Raw genomic sequence first — 22,587 nt, 5'->3', positions numbered from 1 at the left:
AATTTAGCAATCAAGTGACCTTGAGAGACTGTTGGCATGGAACCCAGTGAAACACCAAGGAACAGACTCACAGGTTGAAATATGTGAAAATAAATGGTATCTAGTTTATAAAAGGGGGCCCCAGTTTGAAAGGGGATTGATGCCCTGTTGGAGGCTGTGAAGCCTCAGCACTGGAGCAAACTGGGAGCAGGAGGATGGAGCAGAAGAAGGAAAGATCAGCAAACGCAGTAAACAGGCAAACTGCAAACGTTTGGCGGTAAGGACAGAATTGATGAGGATCAAAACAGAGTCTATATTTTGGACTTTGCAAAGTAAGCTGCATGGCTCAGTGAGTTCAATAGGCAGGAGGAACAGGATTATTCCCAGATCTGAAGTTGTATCTACAAACTCTCTTTAAAGCTCAGGACATAAAGCTGCACTTTTTCAAACTTCAGGGAGATCTCCCTGAGTGAAGACTGAATTAGCACGATAAGGGATTCTCAGCTCCTCCAGCAGCACCCAATCTCCTGACCCAGGCCTAAAAAGAATAAATAAGCCTTTGCAATAGCCACATCATATACTGTTTGAATTGTCATCCTTCAGTCCCTTTGCTACTCCAGCAAATTAAAAGTCTCACAGTTTCTCCAGAAAGATTGCATTTCCATTCGGCATGCTTGTCACGGAGGCAGGAAGGCAGCCCTGCATGCCAAGGAGCAATCTAGCTCTATTAAATAAATGCATTTATAATTTTGTATTATCCTGGCTGTTCCAGTTGCCCCTATTCATGACTTCATACAGTGTCCAGAGTCTCTCATCTCAGTATCTCCTGTTTATCAATTATTTTTTTCACATCCTACACATTATTAAAGATATTCATGATGCATAAATCTCACATCTCTCCCTACAAGCACCAAAGAATTGTTTGACTTATTAGATGAATGCGGCATACCAGATAACACCCTAGAATATAGACTTGTATAATTTGTTGAGGGCATTCAGGTCAATATTGAAGAACAGCTTGAAACTTGCTGAAGCACATTTTTAAGGCTTTCCTGAACCAGGGTCACATTTCTCAATCTCTAAGTCATTATTTTAAATCATAAATAACTAAAGCCAGTAGAAATCAAATGTTCCTGGGGAGGAAGAGTCCCATGAAGCAGAGGATGTGCTAGAAGCTGACTTATCTCTAAACTGTTGTCTTTTCAGATCTACTTGTGCTTTTTAATACATATAATTGTGCTATTGGTTTTGGAAGTTACACACACTCTTGTCTTAAAAGCTTTCAATGCACCTTTGACCTGTAAAAAATTAGAACAACAATACAGTTGTGTTCAGGGAGGCATTTTCTAGTTCTGAGTTTCAGGCTTTGCTTGCATAACATTGCTTTCTTGATTTGTTTCCCTCGTCTGGATGGATGGTTTAATTAATCTTGTTCTGTAAGACGTAAGATGCGTGATGTGTGTCCCTGCTGAACTGGCTCCCCTTTCTCTAACCAGTAACATCAGTCTTGTTTACTGTCACTGCACTAGCAAATGAGAGCTCCCAGTGATCTCAGAAATTTTGCTTCTGTGCTTTTTAGGCACGAAGAGACAGTGGGAATAGCAGAGACATTAATGTTATTGCCAAAGCACTGCTTTCTACCTTTCTGAGTTTCTGCTCCCAGCAAGGACCCATCAAGAACCCCCATGGCTATTCCCATTACACCCAAAAGGGCCACAAAGTCAATAACAGGCAGCATAATATTCTGGTTTATGCCGGTAAGTAGGATGTAGAATATAGACAATGAAATTTAGGAGAGACAAACAAGAAACAGATTGGCAAAAACAAACAAAAAAAAATGCCACATGTCTGTTCTTCTGAAAGAACAGACAACATCTGCACAAGGAAAAATATAACTACAGCTATTCAGTCAGAAAAGAAATGTTGGTAGAAAAGCAAGATTATGCCCCATCAGGGTCCCAGAAGAAGCTCAAAGAAATTCTTTCTCTTTCTTAAGACCTGTGAACACTGCCTGGGGGCACATAGAGAAGTGATAAGCTATGAGTCAGATGAGTCAGGCAGGATCAGTTGGATGTGAAGGACTTTTTTTGTGGCCTTCAACAACAGTCTCTCATCAGCTCTGCGAACAGTACCAATAATAAAAGTGGGCCTGTCATGAGCAGCAAGCATGGTGACACTGCTCAGGCTGCTGTGTTCAAACCCCACAAAGTGAATCTGAAGATTTGAAAACTTTTTTTTTTTTTTTTTTTTTTTTTTTGGGTGGGGGAGCGTACTTCAGCTCCAGTGCATTCTCTTAAATTTCTCTGGTGTGTTTGCAATCTGCATTAGACAGCCTTTAACTCCATTCTTGGGTCCCACTGGCTTACCATAGGGTCAAAGCACAATGCACTAAAAGGTTTTCTGCTCCATCATTCTGTATTTTAGGTGGTAAAAGATATCTGCAAATAGGGATTTGGGGTTGGTTTGGCTGCTAGGCTGTTTGCTGAGAGGACCCTGCAGGTTGGTTCACTAAATGTGAATTAATTGGAAGGATATGAACTACTACTATTCTTTGAAATCAAAGCAGTCAGATCCTGTTGTGGCTTACTGATAAAAGACAGCTGAAGGAGGACAGGGAACAGGTCAAAACAGAGAAAAGGGCAATCATTGTTTAGGCTTCAAGAAAGCATGTGGGGGCAGCGCTTGGGTTACTGTGGCTTGGAGAAACTGAAGCAGCAAGGGGGCTAATCAGCCGAGCTCATTAATGGAGGAAAACAGAGGGACAGAAAGTGTGCCTGCTGCTAGGAAAGACTTCAGAGACAAGAGTCTAGAGAGCCTGGAAAATGTCATGGTGCTACTGCCGCCATTAGCTCCCTCCCTGCCTGCCTGCAGCTGTGGGGAACCCGTCCAGAGGAGGATCGCTGGGCTGGGAGCATCTGCTAAAGACCTGGTCTTGGTTTGATAAGACCATGGCCAGCACAGTCCCATTGGAGGAAGGCGTGCAGGGTGTGCATCGTGGCGCAAAAGGCTGGGGCACTCCTCTGTGCAGTGGCAGAAGAAGCTGGTCCAGGTGCAGATTCACCAAGGACACTGGGACTGAATTCAGAGAGAGCTTACTGGTCTGCTGCATGGTGAGTTAGAGGTGAAAGGGCTGCCAGCAACGCTGGGCAGCAATGTACTCTATCTGCTTAGGTCAAGAGCAGCCAAGGAAGTAGAACCATATGACTTGAAGACTAGAAAAGTGGAGGCAAAGATTATTCTGCAAAGGTTTCCTTCTGACCTGAGTGGTCGCTCTGGGAGGCAGTAAGAGCACTGCCAAAGCTCGGTGTGGGGTGCTGCTCAATAAATGATGTTTCATCAGGGTACAGCTGGGGTGAACCAAAAAACTCAACATCCTCCTCCGCGAACACAACATCTCAGTCATTCTGCTTGCTCTCTGCCTGTGCTAGGGAGTGTGGTACCAAGGGCACGGATGAACATAGGGCTGAGGCAAAAAATGGTGGCATGTCAGTGTGTGCAAATCACTATGGGTCAGAGAGACAGAGGGAAAGTGTTTGAGGAATAGAAAATCCTGGGAAGAGGCAAAAGAAATAGATTGAAGTGATAAGCATAAGAGAAAACATTACAAAGAAGAGTGTGAGGAGGGAAAGATAAGGAGAGAGCCCGAGGGAGGGGAAGTAGCTTGGAGGGGAATGAGTGGAAATGGGAAAGTACAGAAGGTGGGAAGCCGAGAAGGGAGGCAACAGAGGGAAGGCACAATACTGCTGTTTGGAAAGCAGGTTTGAAAGAAACAAGGAGCAGGGGGAACATGAAACTCAGATACAAAAGAAATGGAATAGTATGAAAGCTGAGGAATGAAATGAACACAGGCAGCTTTTCAGGTATTCATTAGCTTCTGGTAAATACTCTGAAGTCCCCCAGAAGAGACCATATAAAACTCAGAGCACAGAAAAGTACATGTGTGAGTAGGGTGGTGTTACCCTGCTTTTACTTCTCATTCCCAGTTTTACCATCTGTGGTATCATACTCCTTATGTCATGCTCACATGGTAACAGGTAACAAAATTATATATCTAATTAGAAGATTTTTTATTTCATATTTTGCTAACATAACTTTCTCCTTATAAGTGCTTGTTTCACTCAGTTGGTAAAAGAAGTCTGGATGACTAATGCTGTAGAAATCAATGGTGAGGTGAGGCACGATGAATCCCATCCACCTTACAAGGTTCAAGAAAAGAAGCCTCATGGTGTGGTGTAGGAAATCAAGAAAGCAATAAACTGGCATGGCAGAGCAGTGGGGCTTTTCCTTTTGCACTGCACAAAAGTGCAGAGAAGGCACTGTCAGTATCATGGTACGTGAAGTCTGAGAGAGTGTGTATCCACGGAAATTGCATGGGCTCACTTCAGAGCTGGTATCACAAGGGCCAAAGCATTTTCTAGCGAGCACAGAAAATCTCTGTGGTGTACAGGAGGGTGGTGGGCAGAGCGTGTGGATCCCAAACGTCCTAAAGGAGTTTGTAACAGTTAAATTTCAACAATCCAAGCAAAATAATGGAATAACAGAGAAAAAAATGCAAAAGCAAGGGCTCCTCTACTGAACTTTGCCTGAGAGAGAAAATTGCCAAAAGTTGACCTGTGGAGGGAACCTTTTGTTAGAACTGATGTGTGGGTTAAGTTTGGAAAAGAAGGGAAAGCCAGTAGGAGTCTGGGGGAAAGAAGGCATGTTTTCCACATGTAATTCCAGTTGACGGCTCTGCAGAGAGGGCTTGATGAACAAGTCTGTTCAGACTTGGGAAAGGGCTTCAATTACCAGCTCAGGAGTGGATTCTCAGGTGGTAGGGATCAGAGGCATTTATATTGGTGGAGGACTTGAGCCCCTACTTCTCTCAAGAACACAAAAAATGAATGCTACTCCTTTTTCACTGAGGTCTTGTCTTCATTTCATACTTTTTATAAATGTCTCATCAAGTAGCTTATCCTCACATGGCACAAGCAGCACTTTGTGAGGTGTTTGGCAGTGTCTGCTAGATTAGAAAACATATCATCATTTGGACTATGATAAGAAGCGACAAGAAAATAGGCAAGATTTCATTTACAATGTTTTTAAAGACATAAAATGTTCTTTATTAAATTGGTAAGAAAAACAACAAAAGAGAATGATCAGCCTGACTTGAAGTTCTGTGCAATATTTTATAAATCAAAACACACCATTAATTCATGTTATAAACTACAGGAGCTGATGACAAGCCTCATGAAGGAATCAATACAGATAGGAGTTTTAATAAGGTCTTGGGAATAAAATAATGATTCTTCAGTGAAAAAGAAGGTGTGTGTGTGGTAGAAGAATGTGTCATGGAGAACAATAGAAAAGCAAAAATAGAAGGCACTATACTGGACTCAGAGAATGAATAGCCCTAAACATATTGTTCCTTAATTTATATTACTGGGTAATGGATGGTTGGGTCAAAAAAACCTCCTTTCAGGCCTCTCCTCTGAGCTGAATGAATCAGAATATCAGTGGATATGCTACAAGGCCATTTGTTCCCTTATGGGTGCGTGCAGAGAACCAAAGGGTCTCACTGAGTTGGGTCTTCCCTGCAGGAACTCCTCTGGTGGATGTCCCTGCCCTGTGGGGTCCCATGGCACATGGCCGTCAGCCAAAGGATGAAGATGAAAAATGGGCTCCTCTTATTCCTGTTACAGCCACTATTGACAGATTGCAGATGTCCTTATCAAGACTGTAACTGACCATCTGGTGGGAGCTGTCTGTATTAGGACCCAGGACAGACATTTCTAATTTTCTTGACTATTTCCTGAGAAGATAACTATAGTTGGAAGCATGTGGGGAGAGGGTCTGTTTCTCCAGGCTTCCTTCTCCTATGTTCCTCAAAAGAACATGAGAGTAAGAAACATGAGGAACGATGGATGTGTTGTCTGGTTCTGACCTATGGTAATACTGCTGACACATGTTTCTCTTCTCTGTAGCCCCTGCAGTAACATCTGCTCTAGAGGTTGAACCCTGCTGAAGTCTGGTCAAAGTTTATTATGACCCTTACAAGATCTACTTTAAGGTTTTTGTGAGATTTTAGGTGACCATGTAGGTCTTCAACTCAAAGTGTAGTGTATTCCATCACCCCCTGAAGCTACAGGCCATGTACATTTCTTTTGTTCCTAATGTACTGTTGGAGATCACTCTTCTCCAGAAAAGGCTCCCAGTGGCACTCCTTTGAGCCCAAGTCTGACTTGTTTTTTAATAAAATCATAATACTGGAACAATGTTTCAGCTGCAGAAGACAGAAAAGATGTTGTAGTCCAGCTGATTAGTTTTATCTACAAAATAATAGTGCTATCACTTGGGACAGGCATTTAATTAAATATTTAATAAAAAATCCTAGACATTCAGGAGCTCTTAGTGTACTTGGAATTCTGGATCTTTAAGAATTTGTCTTACACTAAGGGAACTTTTCAGGTTTAAATATGTGGAAAATTATTACAGTTTTAGTATGTGTCAAATGCCAATATTCCCTTGCATTCTTTAGTCATAAGAAACAGACACAACTATTTTGAGATCCTATGAAAATGAATAAAAAATTAACCAGGTTTGGAAATATTAATGGCTACTTGGAGTTTCTGTGAAATTTATTTATTTGCTTGTTCACTTTCATTTTTCAGCTACTGCATGTCTGGAATGTAAATGTTTACACTTGTGTGGAAAATACAAATAAAAACATAAAGGAAAATCAATAGAATTTAATATATAGGGTAGGAGAAGCTGGGCAGAAGGGTAGTATTGGGCAAGGGAATAAGACAAATTCAGACCTTTTGCTGTATATTAGCCAGACACAAAAAGGACCCAATGTCTATTGAAGATATTGATTCCAGTAGATATCGGTTCAGGCCTAGAAACACTTGGTTTGATATTAAAGAAATTTAGCATGAAAGCTCACTAGAAGTCTTTGGCTTTCTCAAGAGCAGTCAGACACCTGAAAGGTGATTTTTTGGGTTGACTGGCAATATTATATGTAATATTTTTTAAAGACCTGTCTTTGGGCCCAAAAAAGATAGAGCTCTTCTTGTCTTGGGTTAATGAATGTGCACAGCTGTCTTGAGCACAGCTGGATTTCCCATTCCAGATGCACATTCAAGATGTTAAAGATGCTCCCTTTCTGCAGTAGGAGAAAATTAACGTCTTTCACAAAGTCTTCTGAAAAGGCAGAGAGAGAGAAAACAGGTCATGCTAAACAGGTAACAGCCTAGTGGTTATGGCATCTCCACTCTGTAGATAAAGGTAGTTGAAGTTTGCTGTGCTTGCATAACTAGCAAATGAAACTGTACTCTGCTTTTCAAATGAGTGGCGACCCTCTGTTTTATTGGTTCTTCTCAGGAGGAAGCAAATTTGTCCATTCTGCCCATCTTATTAGCTGTTCTGCTCTGCACAAAAATAATAAAAAAGAGGCCAACAATGCTCGCCCTTTTGCTTATTGCTAAGAGAGAAGGATTGTTTAGCGAGGTCTATAATCCAGCAGGCAGGGGACTTGCCCAGCCTGCGAGAAATACAGATTCATTTTTCTCCCTCATCTGCTACTGTGTACAAACTGTTAAAGACATTCCACCTGGGACAGCAGTGGGTTTTAGTTCTCAGAAACAGAGTTAAGATTTTGTTGAAATGACATTTCTGAATCCTTCTGCCCTTCAGCTCCCTTTTCTCCCATGCCATGCCCTTTCTTCACCAGATGTAACCAAATAATTCATATCTTGTCAGAATAACCCGAGGCAAAGGCATAGACCAAATTCAGCAAAACTACAGCACAGTAAAACTGAAATAATTTGTCTTCTTTATACGTGTGTTCTTGCTGTTCATTTGCTTGCTTTTACATTAGTACAACAAATGTGTATAGTTTCAGGGCAAAAAAGGTTTTAGTAGAAAGGGTAGGTCTTACACCATTGCCCAAATTCAAAGGTACAGTTAAAAAACTCATTTGTTGTCTTCAGAAACATGAATGTTTCAAAAGAAATCAGAATTTCAAATAATGTGGAGGGTTCAAATACTGTCATTTGTAAAAAACTTGTAAAATGGGCTTGTTCTGAGTTTTTCACCAGCTCTTTATTTTTCATACCTGACTCACAGGGACACTATTGCTGTCTTGAGAAGAACACCTTGAATTTCGGGAGCTGAAATATCCATGCCTTAAAATAGCACAGAGCATTTTTTCCTCCAGACTCCCCAGAAATGGTACTAGACAGCTATTTTTATGCCACCAGATTTGCCAGCTCATTTTCCACTTTCTCAGTCAGTTTGCTGGTATTCTCAGAAACCCCTGACACCAACTGAATCATTATAGAGAGGTCTGAATTACCCAAACCCTCCAGTGTCCTTTTGGTAGACCATCACTTCCCTAGCATGAATGTCTAGGGTTTCTGTGCCACAGGAGCAGGGACCTTCCTGTTGTTTCTGCCAGGCAGTGGAGAGCTCTGACCACCCCCCCTTTGCAGAACTTCATGCTTTATTTAGAAGACAGCATTTTAACTGGTACATTTGTTTGAGAACTCAGTTTGATGAGCTTGAGCTCCAAACACACTTTGTTCAGCTGCTCATGTCTTCCTCTGCTTTGCCCAGAGAATCTGAAATCACGTGGTGGGAGCGACTCGTCTTGTTATTTTGGGAGATCAGTCATAGGTTACCAGCATTTGCAACTACTTGGCAACTATGAACTGTTTGGCCTAGCGCACAGGCTGGATTGCCATTGGAAATGGGATTAACCATATAAAGATTCAGAGCAATCATCTAGCAGTATGTGGCTTGAGAGCTTCAGAGTGAGACTTCCCTGTGAAGAATGACTGAGTATGTGAAAAGCAGATGGAAAAGCTCATTATTCTTCAAGAAGATGGGATCCCACACAATTTATGCTATGCAAGGATGAGGAGCTTGATGGAGCAGCCAGCTGTGAATAGAGAGCTGGAATATGTCATTCAGAAAAGTAAGGACTGGATCGAATTAAAAGAGCTGATAAAGGCACCATCCTTCTCATCTCCTTCCAGCTTCCAGAACCTCTTACAGGGAAGATGACTCACAATCTCTATTTTCAAGAAAATTCAAGGGGGAATTATCTTGCTCAGGCTGCACTGAAAGAGAGAGCTTTTAGAAAATCTGCACATGCAGAATGGTATTTTCATGTAACTACCTCTTCAGTTTCCAGTTCTGCAAAAAATATGCAGTGCAAATCCATACTGTGTGGCCTTCAGTGGGCAGCACACATGAAAAATTAAATGCTTAAAAGTGTATAATCTATAAGTATGTTTCTGCCAATCGGTTGAGCTGCCTTTAATATCAACAGTAGCTGAAGGTTCTCAGAGCTCATAAAGGTCAGCAGGCACTTGGCAGAAAGTGCTCCAGACACTGATTTGGAAAGGACCAGTCTCCAGACTTGGGCCTTTGTGTATTTTTGTAATGGTATTTGATATTCTGCCAACGATTCAAGGACTAGGATAATAATTCTCCAAGGTGAAGTGTTCTCTGCTCTTTTAAGCTACCCCTCCCATGTTTCTCCTATTCCTAGACAGACTGTGTAGCATATCCTGAAGGGATGTGAACATGCAAAGCTCTTTGTTTATTTGGTGTGAAGTTTCCTAGGCTGCTGTGAAATCTTTTCCAAAAGTCTTTTATTCAAATAACACTACTTTTCCCTCCTTTCCTAATGTGAAAGTGACCCATTTCTGCTTTATCTTCTCTTTTCTTGTGCCTGTAAAGATACCTTAACTGGAGGAAATTTCTCTGTATTACTTGGCTCTGTGAAAGCAGTTGATGTACACCATATTGAGTATTGTCAACTGGGAGGCAAGAGAGTTCAAGGAACCAGTTCCCCAACCCCCCTCAAATAATCCAAACCCCTAAATTTAAAATAACTTTGCTGAACACTTTAATTTTTGAAAACAGTGGGCAAATAAAAAAAAAAGCAAATATTGCATCAAAGAATGCACATGCAGTGTAATTTAACAGAACAAAAACAGTCTTAGTAGTAAAATTTATATACATTTTAAGTTCTTAAAACACAGGCCAGCTTATCAGGGATAAATCTTGCCCAGGCATTAGATTTTAAGCACAAAGTAGCAAGGTTTCATTTTACCTGCAAGTAAGAACTTCAGCCTGAGCTTGAGTGCAAGGCCAAAAGAGCATTACTCAAGGACAAAGACCTTCTTTTATCTAATCACCAATATAACTGTGGTAGTATACTAAATGCTCTATAAAATTACCTTGCAAATATAGAAATTAGAAATGCTTAACCTTGTCTCCAGACAGACTAGATCTAACTTTTAACCTCCATTTTATACCCACTGGTGATGGTATTCACCTTGCTGAGAAGGTGAAAAGCTCTTCTCCTCCACAGTCCCTTGTCTGTGGCCTGTGGCTTACCTTGTAAAACTGTAACTTAAAACACTCTCTGAGCCACTTAGAGTCTGCAAAAGTTTACTAGTGTTACCATATCACCTCTTTAAAATGGCCTTCTCTAAATGCATTTGTTACTTGCTCTTTATGTCAGGAGCTGTCTTCTTTCTGTGTGTGCACAGCCCCCAGTGCCACAGGGCTCCTGGGTACCACTGATGATTTATAATTGCTAACACAGCTAAAAATAACCTCATCAGGGTGGAACTCTGCTTCATTGCACCCACCTGCATACAGCTCAGGTGCCCAACCTGGGGCCACAGGCTTATTCAGGTTGCCTCATAGTCAAAGGAGAGAGAGAGGGGCATCATCAGAGAGGGGCTCAAATCACCCTGCAGAGGAGACGTCTTGCTCTTATAACACTGTAGGTCTGAGAACACCTGGCTTCCTTGCTTTGGCACCTTGCTTAGCTGCCCAGCAGTGAGGAATGAGCCTGATCCTACACCCCCCACAGAGTAACCCCATGTGTCAGGACTTCTGCTGCACTGGGATTTTTTTCCCTGCAAGGTGGTGGTTCATTCCAGGAAATAAGAAGGAAATTCAGTCACGGATTGGATCATATTTCAAAGTATTTTAACACAATGTTCACTATTTGTACAGGCTTTTGATGTGAATACCAAATACATGAAGCATTTGTCACAGCAACGAAAGAACTATCCTAAGAACAGACTGCATGGTGAGTCCAAAAGCAGAGGAGGGTTGAGCAATATCTATTTGTCATGTCTATGAACAGGCAACTAATATAGCACAGTTTGCTAAGCTGCAGTAATACGTTTGTGTGACTGAGAATGAGTTTAAGATTGCTGTGAAAACTAATGAGCAAATTGTGATGGTAATCCAAATGCAGCATTGTGTGCTGCTGAACCAAAAGAAATGTCCTAAGTTAGGGTGAGGACAGGGCAAATGTGTGGAGTATGCAGTATAATGATCCTCTTTACCTGTGTTTAGGTTAAAATGAGTATTGTTAAGACTCTTTCAGCCCAGAAAGAAACTCAATACACATCACTGAACTTGTGGGCTCCGGGCATGCTGGTGTACCAGCATCTGTGATCTCTGTACGCCCTGTGGTTATAAGGGTGTTGTAGCATTAGACTTCTTTCGAGAAGAAAATTCACCATTATAGACAGTCACTTATAATTAAACTTTGCAGACCAAAAGTTTAAACAATAAAGAGAACAAACGATCCACCCAAGTGCAACATTTTTTTTTTTCTGGAATGGCTGTTACCCTCACAGACACACTTAGCCATAATGGGAAAATTATCTTGCAAATGTCTAAAAAGATTACATGTATTTAAATTTATGCTTTATTTAATTTAGCTCTGCTCAGAACTATTGTTGTGAGTCATTGAAAAGGTACTTATACATGGGAAATATTTTGTATAATTAAAAGAGCCAACAGTGCAAAACCCACAAGTCCCAAACTCCCTTGCAGCTTAAAGCCAACTCCATGTCCTATGGTGAATATTTCCATGCTAGTAAACCATGGCGTCACCCTCAGAGAGCTGCAAATTAGCAAGTTTCTCCCGAATGCTTCCTCCATAGATACTTGAACAGTGAGCCAATCAGTTATACTGCAGCTGGCATCATTAGCAGTAGCTAATGCCATTACCAGTGGGTACAGTTTTACAACAAACTTTCCATTTTGATCCTAGCTTAATTTGATACTAGCTTAATTTGCAATGATACATATTTCCCAGCAACAATCAAGTGCTAATTAGACAGTGGTATCACTGATAAAGATTTAAAGGAGCTGGTCTTGCTCTGCTGGTCCATTTACCCATCCTTGTAGCCTGAAAGGTATTCTTCTTACAGACAAGGGAATTCTTGTTGTGCAGTGCAGAATGCTGACTCCAAGGCAACAGCACAGATTTGTTTTGGCATTTTCTATTAAAAAGTGCTATTTGTGTTTTACTTCTACTATTTTCCAAGAAAATTCACCAGGTAGATTTCTTTTCATGTTAGGCATAATTCTCCTTCCAGACTTTCATTATACAATCCTACACACTCTTCTATGTAGCTAGAAAATGGGGTTTAATATCTAAACTCAAACCAAACATCTGACTGGTTCTGGTAAGGACTTTCACAGAATCCAGTACCAGATGCTTCAGAAGAACAGAGAAAAAATACTGAATAATACAGTTATAAGAAAACTGTCCTCTTCAAGTCTGTGTATGTCATACATATGCACAACGTATATAAATAGATCAGTGTTATTCTATCACATAAATAATGGTTGTACATAAAACCTCATCTATATAATTGCAGTCATTGTTATCTTGTAAACTGATAATTCTGTTTTCAGTGTCATGCAAGTCTTGGCCTTCGGAATAATTTATGGGAATGTGTTCCCCTTTCTAATTATGCTTTGTATTTGAAAGTATTTAATCTAGCTGATTTAAAAATGTATCACCTTTTAGTTCCAAAACACAGTGACACAGAGGTGTGGATTTTAATGTTTGCAGGCTTTGAACTTAGATCTTTGTCTTGCTGGTGAGCATTTTCAATGTAGAAGTATATAAACCACCAAATACCACCATCTCTGTGATCCATCGTACTTTGCTGAAAGGGCTGCTCTTATTGGAGTGTGTGAAACAAGCTCAAAGCCTCACCATGCCTCTGGGTTATGAGAAGAAAGGTGGGGGAGCCCATCGTACTTTTCCTCTGTCACGAAATTGTGTTTGCACCCACGGTGCTCAGGCTGTGGCTTCCCCATGGAAAGGGAGCTGGGTGAAATGTGCCGAGATCTGGCCTTTGCACAGATGGTGATGCCCGAGCTCTCCTGAATTTGCAGCTAACTGGAGAGAGGGGTTAGCCAATGCCTCCTGATCGCCCAGAGCTCATGCCTGATGATGAAATACTCACAGACAAATTCACGCTCCTCCTGAAGCTGGAGCTGGCTCTCCATAGCGGCACTCATGATGTCATGCAAGACAGCCAAGAGCAAACCCAGAGTAAGCCTTTGCTCCATTCTAGGCCATTAGACTTTTCTGTTTGTCAATAAAAAATGTTAAAACAAGATAATGAAAGGCACTTGGGAGCAACGGTGGTGCACATGATTCACAAAGCGTTTGCTAATTAATGCCATCTTATTGGTGAGGTGGCATGTGCCACTTCAGACAGGAATTATGATGCCTCTGAGGTACAGCACAACAGGCGCCGCAGCCCAGGCTGGCTATTCAATGGCAGACTAAAAGGTAGATCTTCAGAGCAAAATATGTCTACATCTGTGCTGGTTTTGGCTGGGATGGAGTTAGTTTTCTTCATAGCAGCTAGTATGGGGCTATGTTTTTGATTTGTCATGAAAACAGTGTTGATAATAGAGGGAAGTTTTCATGTGCTAGTTTAACAGTTGGACTTGATGATCTTAAAGGTCTTTTCCAAACTAAACAATTCTATGATTCTATGATTATTGCTGAGCAGTGCTTACACAGAGTCAAGGCCTCTTCTGCTTCTCACCCCACCCCACCAGCGAGGAGGCTGAGGGTGCACAAGAAGTTGGGAGGGGACACAGCTGGGACAGCTGACCCCAAATGACCAAAGGGATATTCCATACCATATGATGTCATGTTCAGCATATAAAGCTGGGGGGAGAAGAAAGGAGGGGAACATTTGGAGTGATGGCGTTTGTCTTCCCAAGTAACCGTTACACGTGATGGAGCCCTGCTTTCCTGGAGATGGCTGAACACCTGCCTGCTGATGGGAAGGAGTGAATTAATTCTTTGTTTTGCTTTGCTTGCGTGTGCGGCTTTTGCTTTCCCTATTAAACTGTCTTTATCTCAGCCCATGAGTTTTCTCACTTTTACTCCTCTGATTCCCCCCCCCCATCCCACTGGTGGGGAGTGAGCGAGCAGCTGTGTGGTGCGTAGTTGCTGGCTGGGGTTAAACCACAACAATATCTTAGAACAGTTGTGAACCCTACTTACTAATAAATTACCCTGTTTTACATAGGAAAAAATGGGGAAAGATAAACTTTATTAGCATAAATTGCACTAGTTCATATATTTGTAGAGATATGTTTCTCTTCGAAGGTTAATCAGCTTTAGAGAGGGAAGTTTCCTTCTGGTCAGTTATCTATCTGCCACAATCCAGTGAGCTGTATTTTCTCTGGACGTTTTATTAAATGATTTGTATGTACATGGAGAAGATTCTCTTAAGTGCTGCAGTTGCTTTGAAAGATAATCCTGCTCGAAACTCCACCTGTACTGAATGTAAAACTTCATTGAGACTGAAAAAGCTTCCAGAAAACCCACAACCCAATTTCAGCTACATCTGTGCTACCCTACTGATTGCTACTATCCTTTATTTTTAAATGTTTTAAAGATATCTTCCAATCATTTGTTTCCAGAAAGAATAATACACTGTGATGCTGTGACCTAATTTTCTGAAAATGAAATTTTTTCACTTTTCTTCCAAGCTTTCCTTATCTGCAGAGGTGCTCAAAATCCAAAATGTTTGTGTCCAGATCACTGAAAAGTGTAATGAGTATTAAACCGCTATTTGGTTTTTTGTACCACTGATTGCCTTTTAGGAAACCAGAGAGATGTCGTACAGTATTTTTCAACACTTTTCCTCAGAAATGCAAGCAGAGTCATAATCCTTAAATTTTGTTTAGCACCAATCATTCCTTTGAGCCTATAAAAATAAATGCTCTTCGTGCTCTACACTATCTTTTGAGATCTATTCTCAGTTTCTGCCTGTTCTCCTGTTACCCCTTAATTTCTTCTGCTACTTACATAAAAGAAAGCAACAGTCCTTCATTACCCTTTCCCACCCCTACATAGAGTCTGAAATTCCCTTAGTAAAAAAACCACAAAAAACAAAGCGTGATTAATTCTGTAATAGAAATAAAACAAGACTAAGTGCTAATCTGCCAAACTGTGTTAGCTTTTGCCTTCTCCCTGTGTGCTTTTTCTACTATAAGATCTTTGAAAGCAGAACAATGTCTTCCAGTGCGTCCATTCAGCACGTAATACAATGAGATATTAATCATCAAGAGTAATTCTGGACACCAGTATAACATCAGGCAGCTGCTAATGAAGGTCTTTCCTGAGCATCGTTGCTCATAATGGTTCTAGGGTCTGACCAGGATTTTTAAATCTTCCATTGCCCTCACACAGTTCACGAGTTGCAATACAAGTCCTTCATGTTGGGGTAATCCAGCCTGTTTCTTCTCCATACTTTTTTTCCCTCATTCATTTTTTGAAATCTTTTAATAAACTGGTTTTGACCTGATGACCCAGTTATTTATCAATAGCTTAATAATCCCAGGTGGTACAACTGTCCTAGAATAATCAAATCCCATGGTGTAGAGCTTCACACTCCATGAATATTTCAAGATATTGGACAAGAGCTAGGTCATTGAACTCAAACTTATATTTTTCATCCAGTGTCTCTCCCATAATTACAGGAACTTTGTCTTTTAGAAATTTCACCTACTGCAAGCAACAATAGTAAAGAACAGGATTTTTTTCATATTATAGTTGGACATCTGCAGTTGCAGAAATGCCCCACTTCATGTTTGGTAAATCAGTGAAACCTAATGCTAGTGCAATGAAGTTAAAAGAAAAATTCATCAGCTTCTCATGTTTAAATATGTTTGTTATTTGATGTTACAGGGGGACAGATGACACTGACTACTATGGCACCCTGAAAACATCTGCTAATTAACATTACTGCAGTAAAGGTGGGTGATGGATTAAATTCTCTGCAATTAAGACTCAGTGTACCTCCAGCTATTGTATAGTAAAGTGAGAAAAGTTTGTGTGAGGTTTGGCTCTGAATGATGGTGGAGAGCACTTACCAACCTCTAACAGTGTCTTTGTTGTGAGGTGCTGTGCTAACGATATGCGGTTCGTGAGTGAGACTTGTCCACAGCTCTGGCTTCCCAAGTCATCTGATGTTAATACAAGCTTTCACAAGGACAGGCAGGTAGAAGTGGAATGGAAGCTTTAAAGAAGTTTAAAGAAGCTAACCTTCACCATCCCTGTGCCATGATTTAACAGAAGGAAGGAAGCTATCAGAGTCCCCATGGTAGGCAACCACGTTGCAGATATAACTCAGCCCCAGTTCTATCCTCCACCGTGCCACAGACTCCAGAGGGATGTGCCTCGACCTGTCAGAGACCCATTTCTGAGGAATACGGACTGAATGACAGCCAGTATCTTAAATTTGGAAAGAATCCTTCTAAAGACAAGGTTTTTAGAGAACCTGTGGAAGGATAAAAAACAATAAAGATCATTGGCTAAAGATGTGGAAAAGAGCAGATGACAGGCACCAGACTTTAAAGAATCTGAGCAAGAGAAGCTGCTTGGATTCCTTACAAAGGCAATGACAGATGGGGTGGTTAAAGAGAGGGGTGGGTTCTTCTGGAAAGGCAAAGTTATGAAGTATTTTTTAAAAAAGAAAATATAAAAAGTGAGCAAGGGAGGAAAGCAATTATTTCCAATGTCTGGATGGGTCAGATAACCTCATGCTGAGCACAAATCTTTCAAAGCTCAGTATTCTCTTCAGTTTCTCCAGGTCTTCAAATTAGTGACATGGCAATGGTGACCTGGGGGGCTACACAGATCTTGTCTTTCTCCTCTCTTATGTGAGATATCCCCAGATTGCATTTATATAGAACATTTTGGCTCAGACTCTTTCATGCACCCCTGAAAATAAAGGGCAAGGCCAGTATCTGTTCCTACACTGATTATCTGCATTGGTGAGACTAACTTACACTGACTAGCATTTATTTGCTCAAGCCCATAGCCTTGAAGACCCCAAAGCTAACCCACTACTGAACAAGGCTCACATTGCAGAATTAGACTCTCATCCTTAAGGACCTATTTTTGTTTAGGACATCAGGGAAACAGTCATCTCTCCTTTCCTAAAGATTTGAGAACTTCCAATCTGTTTTTCTAGCAACACAAGTATGAAACAGCTCCTCCAGCTATGCAGACATGTCATTCTGCTGCTGTCGCTGTGTATCTGAAATTTAACTAGACATAGAGTGATGTGATCATGGTCCTGCTGAGTTGTGTAATTCTATCATGAGCCTCCCTGATATATGATGTTTTTATTAGGACTCCAACTATTTTTAGAGATTTTTTTTTCTTAATACTAGTCCTGCAATTTCTGGGTGCAGTTTATGCCTTTCAAATAATCAATATCATGATCAACACGTTGATGAGAAAGCTTCCAGAAGGCATAAATTAGAAGCAAAATAGGATTTTGATGATGACACAGAGGCTGTGTTAGTCCTCATGAGGCAGTTAATGCCCTGTTGACTTGTACTGATCAAAAAGCCCAAGGTAAATACCATGTCATCTAGATTGAACTGTGGGCAGTCTGATGTGAAAACATTACAAACCCACGCATTTCAGCTGGTGCAGGTGAGCATGTGGGTTCACTTCTTCAGACATGATCTCTCCATAACACAAAAAGCCAAGAAAACTTCTAAGCAGATTTCCCTCCTTCAGTACACTGTCTGAAATCATTGTAGGAAGGAAAAGAGTATGAGGCTGGAATAGGAATTTCGATCTCCAATGCTATAGCTGGGAACACGGAAAAAGTTGCCTGATGAAAACAGGTCCTGAAAAGCAGAGGTGACAGAGGTCCTGATTGTCTATTAAACGCATACTATACAAGCTCAGGAAAAAAAAAATAAAGATGAATCCAAACTAAAATTCTTTGTCTTGCATCCTGTTCTCTGGCTTGTTCCAATAAAACAGAATTGCCACCTTTGATGTTTTGGTGAGAATTTTGCAAGACCTCATCTTGACTGTGTAGGTCTGTTTTGATAAGTAGCCATCCATAGGTTTTTGCTGGATAAAAATTGCAGGGGCTTCCAGTAAAACTGGCTGCCAGTTAGCAGGTCAATATCCCATGAAATTGGTGGTGTAACTGCAATACTGTGGGCAAATGCTGATGTTCTAGTGTGGGGTATTGCCTCCCATTCTCAAATACCAGAACAGAAAGTAGTGACCTTCCAGAATTCACAAGGAAAGGATAGAGGAATTTGACTCCTCAGCAAAGCAGAGTTGTTTGCTATAAAATGCATATGTGTTAGAATTTCCAGGACAACAAAACAAAGAATGCAGAATACTTGTAATGTGGTTGATAGAAAACACTTTAGCAAAATATCTTCTGAAACCAGTTGTCTTGTTGATCACCACATTTCTGCGGCAAAGGGAAAGGTAAATGCATATACAGAGCAGAATAGGTGGTGAAAGCTACAGGACATTGCTTTTCCCCTGTTGTTGCACACCCCTCTGTACCTACCCCAGCACAGAGAAATTAAAATCGTTGTGAAAAGCTGGTTAGAGGAAAGGAGTTAAAAGCAGCCATTCTCTGCAATATATTGTTTTTAACAGTCACTCACAAATCAGCTGGCAACTTCATGTTATTTTCATGCTGCTCTTTGCAATATGAAGTTCCACTCTGGCTTCTCTTTCCCTTGGTGATGTAGCAAATGTCCAACCTTAGGACAGTTGTCAATCAAAGCACATGCCTTCAGGGTTGAGGGAGAAGATGCTGCTGAGGTCTTGACCTGTCACACAGATGTCCTGAGATCTGGGCCAGGATTCCCAGTGTATTCTCAGGCTCTGCTGGACTGTAGAAGCCAGCCCCGTGCTTTTGCTCTGCTATTATTTAATCCTCCTTCCAACTCGGAACAGAAACGGCAGCTTGAGTCACTAGAGCTGTCCATCCTCTACCTGTCTCAGCTGAAAAAGCAAACAAATATGGTGAGAATTTCCAGCTGTGAGGAAATGCGGAAGACAATGCTGAAAAGTTTTCACTTATAAAACATGAACACCAACAGTTCAGACTCTATGATTAAAATCTGAATGTAGACAAGGATACCCTTTGAAGCAAACCAGTAGATTTCTGAGTCACCAAAGATGAGGAAGATCCCTGCACTTAAGGAGACTGATGAAAACTGCCTCAGCCCTAGCTGATGGGGAGAAGCCCTTTCATACCAGGGCCTCAAAGTACAATTATGGTCACTGGCTGCTGCCAGTGCTGCACCTTTGGTCACAAGCAGGAACGTGCTTTCGCAGTGGTGCTGTCACACTACCTGGCTGGGCTTCCTCTTCCAGATCCCAGATCCTCTTCCAGCCTCCAAAGGAGAGTGCTTTCAAATGCCTGACCATGCTGCCCACAGGGTCTGGAGCGGGGCTCTGCAATCCTCCCTTTTTGACAAGATGTCAGGTTGCAACCATGTGGCATACCAGGCTGAAGAAGCTGGGAGCCTGTCTGCACTGAGTTTTCCTCCAGGAATCTGTCAGCATAAATGGCATCGGGCTTACTCAAAACCAAGCACAGTTTATTTGTCAAGAGGAACATGGAGAGATGAACCTGTAACAGGAAATCCGTGCAAGTTCTGTCTAATGTCACCTTTTGACTTTCTGCAAGCTTCTTGGTGAATGTGTGCTGAGTCTGGGTGTTCTCTCACTCTCCAAGGGGCCAGTTTGTGCTTTTTTTACCTACAAATCTTGATGCTGTCAGCCTTCAGCAGCTGTCAGCTTCCAGCTTCTTTTGTGCAAGGAGTACTGTAGCTGAACAGTTTCTTTGATGCCTACAGTCTCTCTTCAAGAATGGTTTCATAACTATTGTCCTGTTTATTGTATTTCTTAGTTCTGCTCTATAGATTGTCTTTGATATAACTCCACTGCACTTTGAGGAATACGGTGGCTGTGGATGTGGAACCACATTACAACATCATTCTTGGTCTGGTAGGAAATGGTAGAAAATGACATTGAAACAATACCAAGCCATTACAAAGACTGCAGAGGCAGCATCTGATCCACACCAATGTTAAGCTGAAGAAGGACCACATAGGTTATAAGGCTGTGACTTGTTCAGCAGAAAACAAAACCAAAATATGACTGGCCTGGAAGGGGCAGAACCACAGTGCCTTGAAAGCTGGCAGGTCTCAGATAAAGCAAACCTAAAAAACTCTGTGTGGTCTAGTCTTATGAAAATTATGTTGTGCCTATGTCTGATGGCAAATAATGGTTGCAAATAGCACGGCACAAGGAGGTCCACCTGGGGTCACAAGACAAATTCCAGGGACACACACATTACAGAATAAGTAGGTGGCTCTCATCATCAAACTTTAAAGGGAATGGAGACAAGAATGAACAATGTATTCGTTTGTTTGAGAGTCTCAGACAAACAATATGCACAGAAGGGCTGAGGCAACTGAGCCCTAGTACACGGCACAGCCAGGGACATTTCCAGTGCTGCCTTTAACGGTGGTAGTGGTACCCCCAGAGGGAAGCATGCTGGTTTACCCAACAGTGAAGGGAGGTTTACAGAGTAATTAGCCACCATTGCTTTCTTTAGGATGGCGTGTTTAACTTCCCTATTATGATTATTATTCAAACTTGAGGCTTGGAAAAGCAAATGTGGGGAAGTGCTCTTGGAAAAGCTGATGCACAGTGCCCTCAAAGCTGACTGTTTTGTTCTGCAAATGGTCTTTGTCAGAAGCTCATGTGGATCTACAGAATCCATGCATGGTCCCCACCCTCATACTGCATGCCAGAGAGGTCTCCTGGCTATTTGCCTTGACTGTTTCATCAGTTCAGCTAGCTTTTTCTTTCAGGCTATGCTGGATGCCACATAATGGTGTGACTAATTAAAGTTGTTTCTTTCCCTCCTCCTCCTCCAGATCTCTTGGTTAATATTTTGTTGTATACCTTAATTAGCACATTTCTGGCTTCTGGCTGCTGGTATCTCTTGGAGCCTTCTGAAGAGACACTAGTAAAACTTTACACATTGTATTATGACAAATATTGCAGACACAAACTCCTTACTAGATTTGTAATTATATCATGCCCACAGAATTCTATTAAAAACCCAGCATGACACTGCAGATGGTGAAATGGGGAATGGGCTGCTTCCTGTATGCATGGAATTAATTCTGGTAAATCCCATCGTAATCGTGTTACAAAGTTAGACTGTTAAAAGGAAAATAGCAATTGTTAGCCTTTCTAATACAGTTTGTATTTTCCAGGGTTTTTATTTTAGTGGCTCAGTTTCCTGCCTACTGAATCATGCTCTCAAATGGGGTTTATATACAAAGACACAGAGGAAACCAGCTCTGCCATTAGTTTTCCCATGAAAAACATTCATATTAGCTGTAAGAAACAGCCTTTATAATTTCTCTTAAAGAAGTTTAAGATGTCTTCATCTTCTTTTGACCTTACATGCATGTAAATTTATCCCCGCCGAGACCCAAGACATCTTCACAATGGATGGGAAAGTTGCAAGTTTTACAGTTTTAAAGAGGGTTAGGAGGAAGATGGGGTCCCAGACTTGGCAACTTATAGTCTTCTCTTTACAGCTTGCTGCAATTTTGTGCCTATTGATATGAATCAGAAGAAAAGGGGCTCCTTCGAGACTCTGTGAACATGGCTACATAAAAGAGTGCCTACTTTAAGCTCTTTGCATACATTTTGCTTTCTTTTGGGGGGAGACAGAACACCACTGCTACAAATTCATTTGATACAACCACTTTTCTTGACTTAAAACTATTGCTTTCACACTTTAGGTTGCTAGTAAAAATTCACATTTTCTGGGAAGGGATAAATTTCCTGTGTTTTCTGTGGGGATCTGGCTATACAACTTGTATTAATATTGTGATGAACCCATAAAGCTAAATACCTGTGAGCAAATATGCCTCTTTCATATGCCAAGACTTGGCAAATCAATTTCATTTCCAAAAAATGAAGAAGGCAATGATGCAGAAAGACAATAAGCTAAGTCCACTGCTCTGGGCATGTGATCCTTGATCCTTGAATGAATACTTATTTATTTTGTTTGTTTATTTTTAATTGAGTTGCAGGCTTCAAGCATTGCATCACTTGCTTGAAACAAGGATTATGGGAACTGAAATTTTACTGACATCAACCACAATAATATAAAACATCCATATTTATAAAAGAAGAAAGACATCAGTAAGTGAAACAAGCGTGCATGCACTCTTCCTGCTGAATAAAGCCTGGTTTTGAGAAAAGATGCTTGGATACTGCACAATAATAATCTGTCTTTCTATAAAGATTGTCACTCTGTGTCTTTTAAAAATTAAATAAAGCAGGTGTGTAGAGCCAGATGGTTATTTCCTGTTATTAAAGCTGTAAGGGACAAATTAATCTCTGTTGCAACTCCATTGACTTCAACAGGGTCTCTCTTGACTTGAGTG

The 22,587-nt window shown here is 41.1% G+C and overlaps 1 long non-coding RNA gene across 1 annotated transcript; it reads left to right on the top strand.

Moving 5' to 3' along the window:
* Positions 1–2,960: 2,960 nt before the first annotated feature.
* On the top strand, positions 2,961–22,281 carry LOC140648430 (uncharacterized). Its single transcript, XR_012041214.1, has 4 exons — positions 2,961–3,089; positions 10,999–11,074; positions 16,016–16,083; positions 22,231–22,281. It is a non-coding gene; the product is annotated as an uncharacterized lncRNA (long non-coding RNA).
* Positions 22,282–22,587: the final 306 nt, after the last annotated feature.

This window comes from Ciconia boyciana, chromosome 1 (genome assembly GCF_034638445.1).
Source record: "Ciconia boyciana chromosome 1, ASM3463844v1, whole genome shotgun sequence".
Lineage (NCBI taxonomy): Eukaryota > Metazoa > Chordata > Aves > Ciconiiformes > Ciconiidae > Ciconia > Ciconia boyciana.
The sequence above is the reverse complement of the archived record's forward strand: the minus strand, read 5'-3'. Positions and strand labels throughout refer to the sequence as shown.